The 14,771-nt window shown below is 43.5% G+C and overlaps 1 protein-coding gene and 1 pseudogene across 6 annotated transcripts in view; both read left to right on the forward strand.

Annotated features, from left to right (window-relative positions):
* The window catches only part of SLC6A16 (solute carrier family 6 member 16), a 142,068-nt gene that overhangs the window by 32,648 nt on the left and 94,649 nt on the right, over positions 1-14,771 (forward strand). The window lies entirely within an intron of this gene.
* LOC143660163 (heterogeneous nuclear ribonucleoprotein A1-like 2) lies at positions 6,676-11,741 on the forward strand (annotated as a pseudogene).

Below are 14,771 nucleotides of genomic sequence, written 5' to 3' on the forward strand. Positions count from 1 at the left end.
ACTGAATGCAGAAATCTCTGCTTAGTGGGCCCATATCAATGAATTCAGCCTGATCCAGCCTTATATTCCTCCCACCATTATCCCACACCCTTAAAATCCATTGCCACACATATTCCCGATTTCTGTCTATATAAATTGGAAAACTTGTGGGGCACATAAAAAGAGAGACCACACAATTTAAATTGCAAGCCAATCAGGAGTCTTTATTAGCCGGCTGGCGACTGCCTCAGAAACCTCTGAGAAGAGATTCAGAGAGCAGCCCTGATAGATTCTCAGAGTTAGCTTATAAAGTCTAAAACCACATCCTAGTTCATAGCTGAGAGCAAGTAAGCTTGACCACAGAAGCAGAAAAATGCTGTTAGCTCATGCCAAACTACATCCTGTTCCTTCCGTTTCCTTCCCTTTGTTTTATTTTTTTTGGTAAGTTGAGTCAGTTTTACCTTTTGGGAACCTTCCGCCCTAGTTGTTTTGGGGACTTGTGGTGGGGTCTGATTTGTAGCTCCTGTTTCTGTTGTGGTTGGGCCTGATTTATAGTTCCTGTTTCTGACCCCCCACATTCCCCACTGTTTTTTTTTTTTTGAGAGAATCAAATCATTGTTGCTTCATTTTGATTATAAATCCGGTGATATTGGGTTCTGAGGACTAATAGTTTGGCAGCTTGTATCTTTTTTTGTACTGATGAGGTTATATGGTTGACTACACAGGGTTCAAAAATTAGGCCTAGTGATATAAGAATTAGGGGCCCTGCTACGGCGGACAAGAGTGTGGTTAACCATGGGGACCAGGAAAATAAGTTTTCATACCAGTTGCTTTCACTTTTTCGGCGTTCTTCCCACTCTGGTAACCTGCTACGGACTAGAGATAGGCTATTTCTAATTATCCCTGAGTGGTTGGCATAGAAGCAGTAGGCTTCCCTGAGAGCCATACATAATCCCCCTTGCTTTAGAAATAGGAGGAGGTCTAAACCCATACAATTTTGGAGGACGACCTCAGCTAGTGTTCTAATTGACTAACGGAGCTTTCTAATTCACTAAGATCTAGATCAACTTGTTTGCTAAGGGTTTTGAAATTTTGGTCCCCAGTGATGAGGGCTGAAGTTCCTATTACAGTTGATCCTGCGATGCCCAGCCCAATAAGGAGGGGTACCAAGATTGGAGCTCGCTTAGCTTGGTGAGTGATTTTTAAATGCTCCCTACCTCCTTCCCCAGAATAATAATACTTGGGGGATAATATGAACTAAAACACAGAACTCCCTCTTAACGGCCATAACTGGGGGAGTTATACAGGGGGTAATGCCAGATGTACAGGCAAACCAAGTACTGTCGGGGGCTACAAGGAGGCAGTCCCATCCTTCTGGGGTTGATGTGGAAATGTCCTCTAGAGATATAAGGAGTCCGTAAGAGCTACTGTAGGGGGATTTTGCTAGATTAAAATCTTCGGAATAGATACAGGTTCCCTGGCTTTAGAGATCCCCTAGAGTGAGTTTTGGTTCCTGTCCCCATTTACATAGATGCTGGTTTTGTGCTTCCTGTGCTGAGAGGTTTCTAATATGAGTTTCTGTGAGACCTAGGGAGGCATTAGCTCCTATCCCAATATAATAAGGGGGTTCAGGATTTAGACAAAGCCAACAGTCCTCAGTAATAAATGGACTGGTTTGATTTATGAACTGAAAGACAGAATTCAACATGTCTAGCAGGGGTTTTCTGGGAGGTGGAGAGGAGTTTATTTGGGAGCTTGGGGTAGCCTCTGTGCTAGGGTCTGCCAGAGATGGGGCCCTGGATCTGGGGGGCTGTAACAGTTTTATGCCAGCGTTGAGAGCCCAATTAAGTCCTGTGGGGTTTTCTGGCATACGGGAAAGGAATCTCTGGATTGTAAAACTAACACCGGGGTCATAACCCGTGACATACAGTCTAAACCCCCAAGTTCTTCCACTATCCCAGACTTGGCTATGCCAAGAATGGACTGTAATAACAACTGGATTACAAGCGCCTTGGGTGCAACTGTTGGGGTTGGGGGTCAGGTCCCTTGTTAAGGCTATGAATGGGTCTGGGGTAGTCCATTTTGCGAGTGTCTCACAACCTCATTTGGCTCATTAGTACTCATCTTCCCCCTGACACTCCAGACTTCCCTCTTCAGGACAGGCATAATGGTCAATATGCTGTAAACTCCTTTCTTGGGAGGGAGTGCCACACCCATATTTTTTAATAACAGTTGGCCCTCCCACCCTGGAGATGCCCCCCCATCCTCTGACTTCCCTGATAAGAGTTCCATTGATTCCCAAACAATCGAGAAAGGTCAAATTGGAGAATTGGCTGGGACGGAGTGGTGATCTTAGCAACCACGATCCCATCTACCGTTCTAGTGAGTTCCCAGGTATAGTTCATAACCTGGTGATGGCTCTTACTCGTGACCCCCATCAGGGTTATCAGGAGGATCCAGAGGGATTTCTGGAGAGTCTTATCTTTAATGGATCTTTGGTTCACTGGATGGTCCATTTTTGGGGGGACTGGTCCGGGGCTGCCTTTTTGATATGGGGGTGATGAATCCAGTGCCATTTTCCCGCAACTTTTACTACCGTCGGGGTTGAGAGGATCACTGGCAGGGGTCCCTTCCACCGAGCCTCCAAGGTGGCTGGCTGAAGTTTCTTTATCCAGACTAGGTCTCTGGGCTGCTCCTGAAATAAATCTTTTTTAGGGACAGAATTTGTTGGTCCTGGGTGGGCAGCCTTTACCAGCTCCCGAGTTCGCTGAGTGGCAGACTGCAAGGCTTGTAATGATTTTAGAAGAGAATGTTATTTAATTCAGCTATTTTTTCCTCCCCCAACTTAGGAATTAGTGGGGGTGGTCACCCAAACATGATTTCATATGGAGTAATTCCCTTCACATAGGAAGTCCATCTAGTCCTTAGGGGGGCAAATGGAAGGAGACTCACACAGTTTTTGCCAGTCTTGAGCTTTAGTTTATTCAAAGTTTCTTTGATTGTTCTATTCATTTGCTCAACCTACCCTGAACTCTGTGGCCTATAAATACAGTGTAACCTCCATTTGCTATCTAATACTTTTGCTAACAATTGAGTAATCTGGGTGATGAACACCGCCCCATTGTCGGACCCCATTGCAGTCGTGAGGCCAAATCGGAGGACAATTTTGGAAACTAGTTTTTTTTACTACTGTTTTTGTGCTGTCTCGGTTCTGGGAGGAAATGCCTTAGTCCATCCAGAGAAGATGTCAGTGAAGAGTAACAGGTATTTGTATCCATATAGGCCAGGTAATATTTCTGTGAAGTCTACTTCTCACTGGTCTCCTGGGCTTGTCCCCTCAGCCTGGTTCCTTGAGGTATTTTTTTTTCCCTCTGCCGGAATTTACCGGGGCACAGATGTGATATCTCGACGACACCTTCCGGGCTTGTTGCTGCAATTGGGGGATGTAATAATCTCTCTGTAAGAGTTCAGTTAGTTTCGTACTGCCCAGATGTGTACTTTGGTGAACCTGGGTAACTAAATTTTTCCCCAGCAGCTCCGGCACTAGGATTCTCCCATCTGGGAGAATTTTCCAACCATTTGGATCTGTTTTAGTGCCCAGGATCTTGCCCAGTCTAATCTCTTCCCCGGTATATTTTGGAGGGCTCGGCAATACTCGCCCTTGCAGAACAGGAAGTATCTGCAACGTCCCCACTGGTTTTTGGGCAACTTCTTTTGCCATTTTGTCAGCCAGGGCATCTCCTCTAGCAATTTGAGTTTCAACAGTCTGATGTCCTTTGCAATGTATAACACTTGCCCTTTTTGGCAACCAGATAGCCTCTAGCAAGGCGAGTATTTCTGGTACATTTTTTTTTTCCTTTCTTTCTGATATCAAAAGGCCCCGTTCCTGATATAGTGCCCCATGGATATGCGCAGTTGCGAAGGCGTACCTGCTGTCTGTGTAGATGTTAACAACCTTCCCTTTTCCCCACCTTAGGGCTTGGGTCAGAACTATTAGTTCAGCCTTCTGGGCCAAAGTCCCATGTCCTAGAGCCTGAGCCCAGATGACCTGGTCCACAGTTACCGCCACTTCCCCGGGATACCTGATGCCCTCCGAGACGTAACTGCTTCTGTCTGTATATGATTCTTCATCAGGATTTGGCCAGGGGTTGTCGGTGAGATCAGCTCTTAGATTCGTGAGAGATTCCAAAATCTCACACAGTCATGAATGGGCTCGGACAGGTCATCATCCGGAAGCAAGGTGGCAGGGTTAAGAGCTGCCGTTTTTAAGAAGTGGATTCTTGGGGGATCCAGTAGCAGTACCTGATATTGGATTATCTGGGCATTTGAGAACCATCTCTTGGGCAGGCTTCTTAGTAATGTTTCTACTGAATGTGGGGCCATGTTCTAGTTTGCTAGCTGCTGGAATGCAACACACCAGAGACGGATTGGCTTTTAATAAAAGGGGATTTATTTTGTTGGTTCTTCAGAGGAAAAGCAGCTAACTTTCCACTGAGGTTCTTTCTTACGTGGAAGGCACAAGATGGTCTCTGCTGGTCTTCTCTCCAGGCCCCTGGGTTCCAACAACTTTCCCCAGGGTGACTTCTTTCTGCATCTCCAAAGGCCTGGGCTGAGCTGCTAGTGCTGAGATGAGGAATGCCAAGCTGCTTGGCTGTGCTGCATTGCGTTCTCTCATTTAAGCACCAGCCAATTAAGTCAAACATCACTCATTGCAGCAGACACACCTCCTAGCTGACTGCAGATGTAATTAGCAACAGATGAGATTCACGTACCATTGGCTTGTGTCCGCAGCAACAGAACTAGGTATGCTCACCTGGCCAAGTTGACAACTGAATCTAACTAACACAGGCCACTATGTGTAAGTCCTGTCCCAGAGTTAATTTAGATGCTTCTTTCACTGAAATGACCATGGCTGCAATGGCTCGGAGGCAGCTTGGCCATCTGGCCGCCACATAGTCTAGACTTTTAGACAGGTAGGCAGTCGGCCTTTTCCACGGTCCTAGCACCTGAGTGAGGATTCCTTTTGCTATTCCTTGGGTTTCAGCAACGTGTAGCTGAAAAGGTTTGGACAGCTCTGGCAAGGTTAAGGTGGGAGCGCTCACAACCCTTGTTTTAGCATTTTGAAGCTTTGTGCTTAGTCTCAGTCCATGTTAGGGCTTCCTTCTTTCCCCCTGTGCTAATGTACAGAGGTTTGGCTATTTCTGCAAACCTGGGAATCCAGAACCGGCAATATCCAACTGCTCCTAAGAACTCCCGCACCTGCCTTTTTGTTTTTGGTTGTGGTATTTTTAGGATAGCTTCAATTCGATCAGAAGACAGGGCTCTTCCCCCCCTTATAATTCATACCCTAAGTATGTTGCTGAACTAGTGCAGAGTTGGGCCTTTTTGGCCGAGACCCAATAGCCCAGCTGAGCTAATTCCTGTAACAGGAATTTTACAGTCTGACAGGTTACTAGCTGCCAGTAGGAGGTCATCTACATATTGTAAGAGGGTTGTCTCTGGATGCTTTTGTGTGTAAGGAGCCAGATCCTGACTTAAGGCCTCATTGAACAGGGTGGGGGAATTTTTGAAACCCTGTGGCAACCAAGTCCAGGTTAGTTGTCTAGAGAACCCCCCTTCTGGGTCAGTCCATTCAAAAGCAAAGATGGGTTGACTTACCGCAGCCAGGGGAAGTGAAAAGAAGGCATCCTTTAAGTCCAAAACGGTGTAGACCTGCTGGCTGGGAGGTAACAGGCTCAAGAGCGTATATGGATTAGGCACAGTAGGATGGATGGTTTCAATTCTTTAATTTACTTCTCAGAAATCTTGTACTGGCCAGAAATCATCAGTCCCGGGTTTTTGGACTGGGAGAAGGGGGGTGTTCCAGGCCAAATGGCAGGGGATAGAATACCTGCCTCCAGGAGCCTTTTAATATGGACTACAATGCCTTTCTTAACCTTAAAGCTTATTGGGTATTGTCGGGCTCTGATTGGGGTAGCAGAGCTAGTTAGCTAGATAACAATGAAGGGCCTGTGGGTGGCTAATCCTGGTAGGTTAGTTTCTGCCCATACTCCTGGTATTTTTTTCTTTAAATTCCCACAAATATGGGCTTGGGGCCAGCAGCGCCACCTCTGTGGTAAGTAAATACTCTTCTGATTAGGGACCAGTGAGGAGGATTCCCGAGGGGTTTTGTATTGAAAGAGAGCTCAGCCGAATTGTTTTTGAAAGAAATGGTGGTTTGTATTTTCTGGAGAAGAGTGGAGGGGGTATGGACACTCTGGCATTACAAGAAATGAGTGGGTGACAGTCCCTTCCCCAAGGTTAGTGATCCTAGTCTCTGTCCATGGATAGGACTTTGTTTTTCCCGTTGCTCCCTCTATGGGGATTTTTTCCTTAGATGTGGGCCCTTCTGCTTGCTGGAGGATGGAGAAGGTCGCCCCAGTATTCACAAGAAATTTTTTTTTTTTTTTTTTTTTTTAAAGGAAAGACAGAGAGAAGGAAGGAAGGATAGAAGGAAGGAAGAGAGGAAGAAAGGGAAACATCTTTTAAACATTTTCTTGTTTTATTGTATTTTGTTTCTCCGTTTTCGTTACATGGGCTGGGGCCGGGAATCGAACCGAGGTCCTCCGGCATAGCAGGCAAGCACTTTGCCCGCTGAGCCACCGCGGCCCGCCCTACAAGAAATTTTGTGACCTTGGGCTGCCCCGGTCCCGTCAATCTGCCTCTTCAACTTGGATGGAGACCAGTTTCAGTCCTTTTAGTCCTCCTTTAGGGCATTCATTTTTACAATGTCCTGTCTCTTTGCAGTAGGCACATTGATTTGCACCTAGGCCCAACCTTTTTCCTTGGTCCCCCTTCCTTCTTTCAGTAGTCCCCCATCTTACCCTTTTGTTTCTCCTGTTCAACCATTGTGGATACCAAACTTTTGGCTATTTTTTTGGACTGCGTGGTCCCGGGGTCGTCCCTGTTATTAAAAGTTCTTTGGGCAATCTCTGCCAGTTCGGACAGCACTTCACCCTCAAATCCTTCTAATTTCTGTAATTTTTTTCTTTTATCTGGGGCCGACTGGGTGACAAATGCTATATTTATGGCCCACCTATTTTCAGTCACCTCTAGATCTATAGGGGTGTACAAGCGGTATGCCTCAAGGAGGCGCACAAAGAAAGCGGCCAGAGATTCATCCGGCTTTTGTATGGTTTTGCTTACCCGAGACATGTTGGCCGGTTTCTTGGCCGCCGCTCATATTCCCTGGAGCAGAATCTGGCGATATCGATCGAGAGCCTCCTTACCTCTATCAGTGTTGAGGTCCCATCCAGGATGGGTGGAGGGGAACACAGCCTCCAGTTGGGTTGGTTCAGAGGTCAGGTATCCATCAGGTCCAAGAATTAACTTCCTTGCTTCTCTCCTGACTTGATCTCGTTCCTTGGAGGTTAAGAGGGCCTGGAGGAGTTGTTGGCAGTCATCCCAGGTGCGCTGGTGGGTAAAAGAGACAGTCTCCAAGAGGGAGATGAGCCCTTGGGGCTTTACAGAGAAAGAGGGATTATGGTTTTTCCATTTATACAGGTCACTGGAGGAAAAAGGGACATAGACCATGAAAGGCAAGCGGTCGTCCCCCAGGGCAGGGCCAACCTGTCTTAAGGGTAATATTGACGCTCCAGAAGAATCTGGTGATTGTGAACCAGAATAAGGGTGGTAAGCAGAGCCACTTCTGGTATGCGGTGGGCTGAAGGTCACCTCCCAGCTACTAGAGGGACTAACAGCCATCTCTTGGCTGTCTTCCCCCTCTGGTCTCAGATGGGGCAGAGGGGCTGTTGGATATGGGGGAGGATCCATCAAGAAAGAGTCCTCTGATGGCTCTGTTAATATTGGGACTCCACTGGTCTTTTCCTTTTGCGAAGTTTTTATTAGGAGGGCCGTTTTGGCTCTGGGGAGTCTTTCTTTTTGGGGCTCCAGGCAGGACTGTAACCATTTGGGTTTTTCTGTTAAAATTTCAATCCAAATTAAAATATAGGGGATTTGGTCAGGGTGGCCTGGACTACCAAAAATTACCCTTTGGACTTTATAAGCAATAGGCAGGTCTATGGTTCCCTCTGGAGGCCACCCAGAACCAAAAGTTGGCCATTCTCGTGAGCAGAATTTTTTCAAATCAGAGGTGTTTACAGGGGCTCCGTAGTCTCTGGCCTTCTGCTGAAATTCCTGAAAATTTTATAAAAAGCATTGAAGTGGAGTACAGATAGACGAACTTGATTGACCCATGGTAACGACAACAAGGACAACACAGAATGGGACAAGACCAACACTTGAGAGAAGGGACAGACTAAACCAAGACACACAAAACCCTTTCTTTAAATGATTTTTAACCAGAAGCCCCGGGCAATGTCTTGCTGCGAGACCTGACCTCGGAAGTAGTGCTGCGTCCAGCCTTCCAGAGGTCCCCAACTGGATCCAGTAACAAACCTATACTCACTGGTGAGATTTCCAGAAACAGACGACTCCACCAGACGTTTGTACAATTTGGAGGGTCCTGTGGCACCGACCCGGTCCCCGGTCCTTGCCTGGGGCAGAGGAATGTCTCTCCGAGGCCTACCCCTAGGCCGGACCCCGGTCCCGGGGGCGATTCCCAGGACCTGTGGTCACCAGATGTCCCGTTAGGGGAGATTTCACTGGGGCCTCCAAATGTTGTGGGGCACACCGAAAGAGAGACCACACAATTTAAATTGCGGGTCAATTGGGAATCTTTATTAGCCCGCCGGCCACTGCCTCATAAACCTCTGAGAAGAGATTCAGAGAGCAGCCCTGATAGATTCTCAGTTAGCTTATAAAGGCTAAAACCACACCCTAGTTCATAGCTGAGAGCAACAAGCTTGACCACAGAAGCAGAAAAATGCTGTTAGCTCATGCCAAACTAAATCCTGTTCCTTCTGTTTCCTTCCCTTTGTTTTATTGTTTTTGGTAAGTTGAGTCAGTTTTACCTTTTGGGAGCTTTCTGCCCTGGTTGTTTTGGGGATTTGTCGTTGTGTTGGGGCCTGATTTATAGCTCCTGTTTTTGTTGTGGTTGGGTCTGATTTATAGTTCCTGTTTCTGACCCCCCCCCCCCCAAACTCACACAGTTCTTTTGGAGTATAATGTGCCTTCTCTTATGTGATACTTTGTGCCTCACCTTTAGGGCCCTGTTGGGGCTTTAGTCTAGTTATAGGTCTGGAGGAAATAAGGGGTGGTGGGGGTAGGTCATGAAAAGAATTAGAAATATCTTCCAAGTCATTTTCTTCAGGGCATTCATTTGCAATTTCATCTGGGGAAACAGGATTAATCACTTTAGGGCTAATCCTTCAGGTGGAGGTTGGGTGGCCAACTCCTCAAGGTAGGGTGGAGGTGGGGCGGCTATGTCATCAGGGCAGACTATTACAGGGTTATCTAGAGAAGACTCAGCATGACCTAGGGTTTCAACCTCTCCACCGACATCATTATCAATCCACATATCACCATCCCATTTTTCAGGGTTTCACTCCTGTCTAATCAATGCCCTCACTTTAATTGCAGACACCATGCAACATTGAGATTTCAGTTTACTTTGTAAAGTTGCTACTCTAACAATAAGATTCTGAGTCTGATTTTCAGAGATCTCAAGTCTACGGCTACAGGAAATAAGATTTTCCTTCAGTACACTCATAGAAACGTCTACATCTGTCAGACAGCACTTAAGCTTCTCATTTGAAGCCTTTAGCCCATCCCTTCAGTCATTAACGTATCCAGTGTATCTAACAACAACCAGCCAACATCTCTATACCTCCTATTTGCACAAAACTCTGTAAAGGTGTCAAAAACATTATCCCCCAGAGCCTGGCTTCGTACAAGTGAAGCATTAGGAGAATCGAATGGTGATATTTTGACTATCTCTTTTGCCAACTCACTCCATGGATTGGGAGTGTCATTCTGATTATGGGAATCAGAGTCCTTAGTGCCTTTGAGTCCAGTCAGAGTAGAAAACTATTCATAAAAACTATTTTTAAGATTTTGTTTCTTAAGAACCACTCTTGGTATCAAGTTGTATTAGGGGTCTCTAGAGAAATGGAATCAACAGAAAATATTCATAAATATAAAATGTATAAAAGTGTCTCATGTGGGAATGTAGACTCCAAAGTCTTTAGGGCAGGCTGTGAAGCTGATGATTCTGATGGAGGGTCTGGATGAACTCCACAGGAGAGGCTCGCTGGCCAAAGCAGGAAGAGAGCCTGTCTTTTCTGAATCCTTCTTAAACGGCTTCCAGTGATTAGATTAAGCATCATTCACTGCAGAAGACACTCCCCTTGACTGATTACAAATGGAGTCAGCTGTGGATGCAGCTGACATGATCATGATTTAATTCTATGAAATGTCCTCATAGCAACAGACAGGCCAACACCTGCCCAACCAGACAAACAGGTACTACCACTTGGCCAAGTTGACACATGAACCTGACCATGACAGGAAACATTGTTGACATCTTTCCTCCCACTGCTATCATGCCCAAGTCAGAGTCTCCTAAAGAGACTGAACAGCTGCTGAAAAGCTCTTCATCAGAGGATTAAACTTTGAAACAGCCAATCAGAGTGTGAGGAGCCATTTTGAGCAATGGGGAACATTCACAGACTGTGTGGTAATAAGAGATCCTAACACCAAATCCTCCAGAACCCTTGGGTTTGTTACCTATGCCACTGTGGAGGAGGTGCATGCAGCCATGAATGCAAGGCCATATAAAATGGATGAAAGAGTTGTGGAACCAAAGAGGGCTGTCCCAAGAGAATACTCTCAAAGCCCAGGTGCCTACTTAATTTTGAAAAAGATTTTGTTCGTGGCATTAAAGAAGGCAATAGGGTTGGCCATCGTGGCTCAGCAGGCAGAGTTCTCACCTGCCATGCTAGAGACCCAGGTTTGATTCCTGATGCCTGCTCATGCGAAAAAAAAGATACTGAAGATCATCACCTAAGAGGTTATTTTGAGGAATAAAGGAAGATTGAAGTGATTGAAATAATGACTGTCTGAGGCAGTGACAAGAGAGGCTTTGCTTTTGTAACCTTTCATGACCATGGCTCTGTGGATAAGATTGTCATTCAGAAATACCATTTGTGAATGGCCACAACTTTGAAGTAAGGAAAGCCCTGTCAAAGCAAGAGATGGCCAGTCCTTCATCCAGCCAAAGAGGTCAGAGTGGTTCTGGAGACTTTGATGGTGGTCTTGGGGGTGGTTTTGGTGGGAATGACAACTTTGGTCGTGGTCATGGTAGCTTTAGTGGTAGCCACAGTGGTGGTGGATATGGTGGTAGTGGGGATGGTAATAATGGATTTGGTAATGAGGGAACCAGTTTTGGAGGTCGCTGAAGCTACATTGATTTTGGCAATTATAACAATCAGTCTTCAAATTTTGGACCAATGAAGGGAAGAAACTCTGGAGGCAGAAGTTCTGGACCTTATGGTGGTAGAGGCCAAAACTTTGCTAAACCATGAAATCAAGTTGGCTATGGTGGTTCCAGCTCCAGCAGTAGCTACAGCAGTGGCAGAAGGTTTTAGTACCAGGAAACAAAGCTTAATAGGAGAGGGGAGTCATATAAGTGACAGAGAAGCTACAGGTTACAACAGATTTGTGAACTCAGCCAAGCACAGTGGTAGCAGGGCCTAGCTGCTATAAAGAAGACATGTTTTAGACAATACTCATGTGCATGAGAAAAAAAAACATGCGGACTGTATTTGTGACTAATTATATAACAGGTTATTTTTGTTTCTGTTCCGTGTAAAGTGTAAAGCATTACAACAAAGGGTTTTAATGTATATATATATTTTTTACCCATGCTATTGGTTGCTAAATGTAATAATCTGATCATGATGCTGAATAAATGCGTCTTTTTATTTAAAAAAAGCAAAGGAAAAAAAAAGGCATTGAGTGAACATGAAGAACTTGAAAGTTTGAAAAACAAATTGCAGAACTTATAGGAATGAAAGGCACAATAGAAGTGATGAAAAAACAATGGAAACCTACAACAATAGATTTGAAGAGGCAGAAAAGGATTACTGAACTAGAGGACTTTACATCAGAAATCTGATACACAAAAGAAAATATTGGAAAAAATGAGAAAAGTCTCAGAGAATTGAATGACAACATGAAGAACATAAATATACATGTTGTGGGTGTCCCAGAAAGAAGAAGAGAAGGGAAAAGGAGGAGAAAGACTAATGGAGGAAACAATCATTGAAAATTTCCCATCGCTTATGAAAGACATAAAATTATGGATCCAAGAATTACAAACAGAATAGATCCAAATAGATATACTCCAAGATACTAATCAGATCATCAAATGTCAAAGACAGAATTTTGAAAGCAGCAAGGCAAAAGCAATCCATCACATACAAGAGACACTCAATAAGAAGACTATGTGTGAATTTTTCAGCAGAAACCATGGAGGTGAGAAGGCAGTGGTATGATATATTTAAAATTCTAAAAGAGAAAAACTGCCCATTAAGAATTCTTTACCTGGCAAAACTGTCCTTCAAAATGAGGGAGAGATTAAAATATTTTCAGACAAACAGTCCCTGAGAGATTTGTGATTGAGAGACCAGCTCTGCAAGAAATCCTAAAGGGAGCAATACTACAGGCAGATAGGAAAAGGCAGGAGAGAGAGGTCTGGAGAAAAGTGCAGAAATGAAGACTATCAGTAAAGATAAAAAGAGAAAAAAATTAGATATGACATAAAGTCCAAAAGATAAAATGGTAGAAGATAGTACTGCCTTTGCAGTAATAGTATTAAATGTAAATGGATTAAACTCCCCAATCAAAAGGCATAGATGGCAGAATGGATTAAAAAACAGGACCCGTTTATATGCTCTCTACAGGAGACTCACTTTAGACCCAAGGATAAAAATAGGTTGAAAGTGAAAAGTTGGGAAAAGATATTTCATGCAAACAACAATCAGAAAAGAATAGGAGTAGCTATACTAATATCCAACAAATTAGACTTCAAGTGTGAAACAAAAGAGACAAAAAAGGCCATTATGTATTAATAAAAGGAACAATTCAACAGGAAGACATAGCAATCATATATATTTATGCACCAAGCCAGTGTGCTCCAAATTACATGAGGCAAACATGGACAACACTGAAGGGAGAAGTAGACACCTCTACCATAATAGGTGGAGATTTCAATTCCTGACTCTCATCAATGGATTGAACATCTAGACAGAGGATCAATAAGGAAACAGATTTTGAACAATATGATAAATGATACTAGACTTAGACATTTACAGAACATTACACCTCACAGTAGCAGGATACACATTTTTCTCAAGTGCTCATGGATCTTCTAAAGGATAGACCATTTGCTGGGTCACAAAGAAAGTCTCAGTAAGTTTAGAAAGAGTGAAATTATTCAAAACTCTTCCTCAGATCATTATGGAATGAAGTTAGAAATCAATAACAGGCAAAGGACCAGAAAATTCACAAATATGTGGAGGCTAAACAACATAATCTTTAATAACCTGTGGGCCAAGGAAGAAATTAAAGAGAAATCAGTAAATATCTCGAGGCAAATGAAAATGAAAATACAACATATCAAAAGTTATGTGATGCAGCAAAAGCAGTGCTTAGAGGACATTTATTGCCTTAAATGCTTATGTTAAAAAAGAAGAAAGAACAAAAATCAAGGAATTAACTGTTCACTTGGAAGAACTAGAGAAAGAACAGCAAACTAACCCCAAAGCAAACAAAAGGAAATAAATAACAAAGATTAGAGCAGAAATAAATGAAATTGAGAAAATGAACAAAACCAGAAGGTGGTTCTTTGAGAAAATCAGTAAAATTGATGGACACTTAGCTAGGTTGACAAAAAAGCACAGAGGATGCAAATAAATAAAATCAGAAATGGAAGAGGAGGCATAACCACTGACTCCCACGTAAATAAAGGATGTAATGAGAGGATACTATGAGCAGCTATATGCTAATAAATTAGACAATGTAGTTGAAATGGACAGCTTCCTAGAAAGACATGAATAACCAGCATTGACTTAAGAAATAAATGACCTCAACAAACCAGTCACAAGTAAAGAAATTGAATCAGGCATCAAGAAGCTTCCAAAAAAGAAAAGTCCAGGACCAGATGACTTCACATGTGAATTCTCCCAGGTATTCAAGAAAGAATTAGTAACAATCCTGCTCAAACTCTTCAAAAAAATTGAAGAGGAGGGAAGGATACTTACCTCATTCTATGAAGCCAGCATCACCCTAACACCAAAGCCAGACATAAATACTCTGAGAAAAGATAATTACAAACCAGTTTCTTTAATGAATATAGATACAAAATCCTTAACAAAATACTTGCAAATTGAATCCAGTTGAAAGAATTATACACCGTGACCAAATGGGTTTTATTCCAGGTAAGCAACATAAGAAAATCAATTAATGCCATATACCTATCAGCAAATGAAAATGTAAAACCACATGATCCTTTCAGTTGATACAGAAAAGACATCTGACAAAATTCAACATTCTTTCTTAATAAAAACACCTCAAAGGATAGTAACTGAAGGGAACTTCCTCAACATGATAAAGGTGATATATGAAAAACCCATAGCTAACATCATCCTCAGTGGGGAAAGACTGAAAGTTTCCCTCTAAGATCAGGAACAAGACAAGGATGCCTACTGTTATAATTGTTATTCAACGTTGTGCTGGAAGTTCTAGCCAGAGCAATTAGACAAGAAAAAGAAATAAAAGGTATCCAAATTGGAAAGGAAGAAGTATAACTCTGACTGTTTGCAGATGACATGATACTATTATGTATTGAAAAT

The sequence above is a fragment of the Tamandua tetradactyla genome, chromosome 16, assembly GCF_023851605.1.
Source record: "Tamandua tetradactyla isolate mTamTet1 chromosome 16, mTamTet1.pri, whole genome shotgun sequence".
In the NCBI taxonomy this organism is placed as follows: Eukaryota; Metazoa; Chordata; class Mammalia; order Pilosa; family Myrmecophagidae; genus Tamandua; species Tamandua tetradactyla.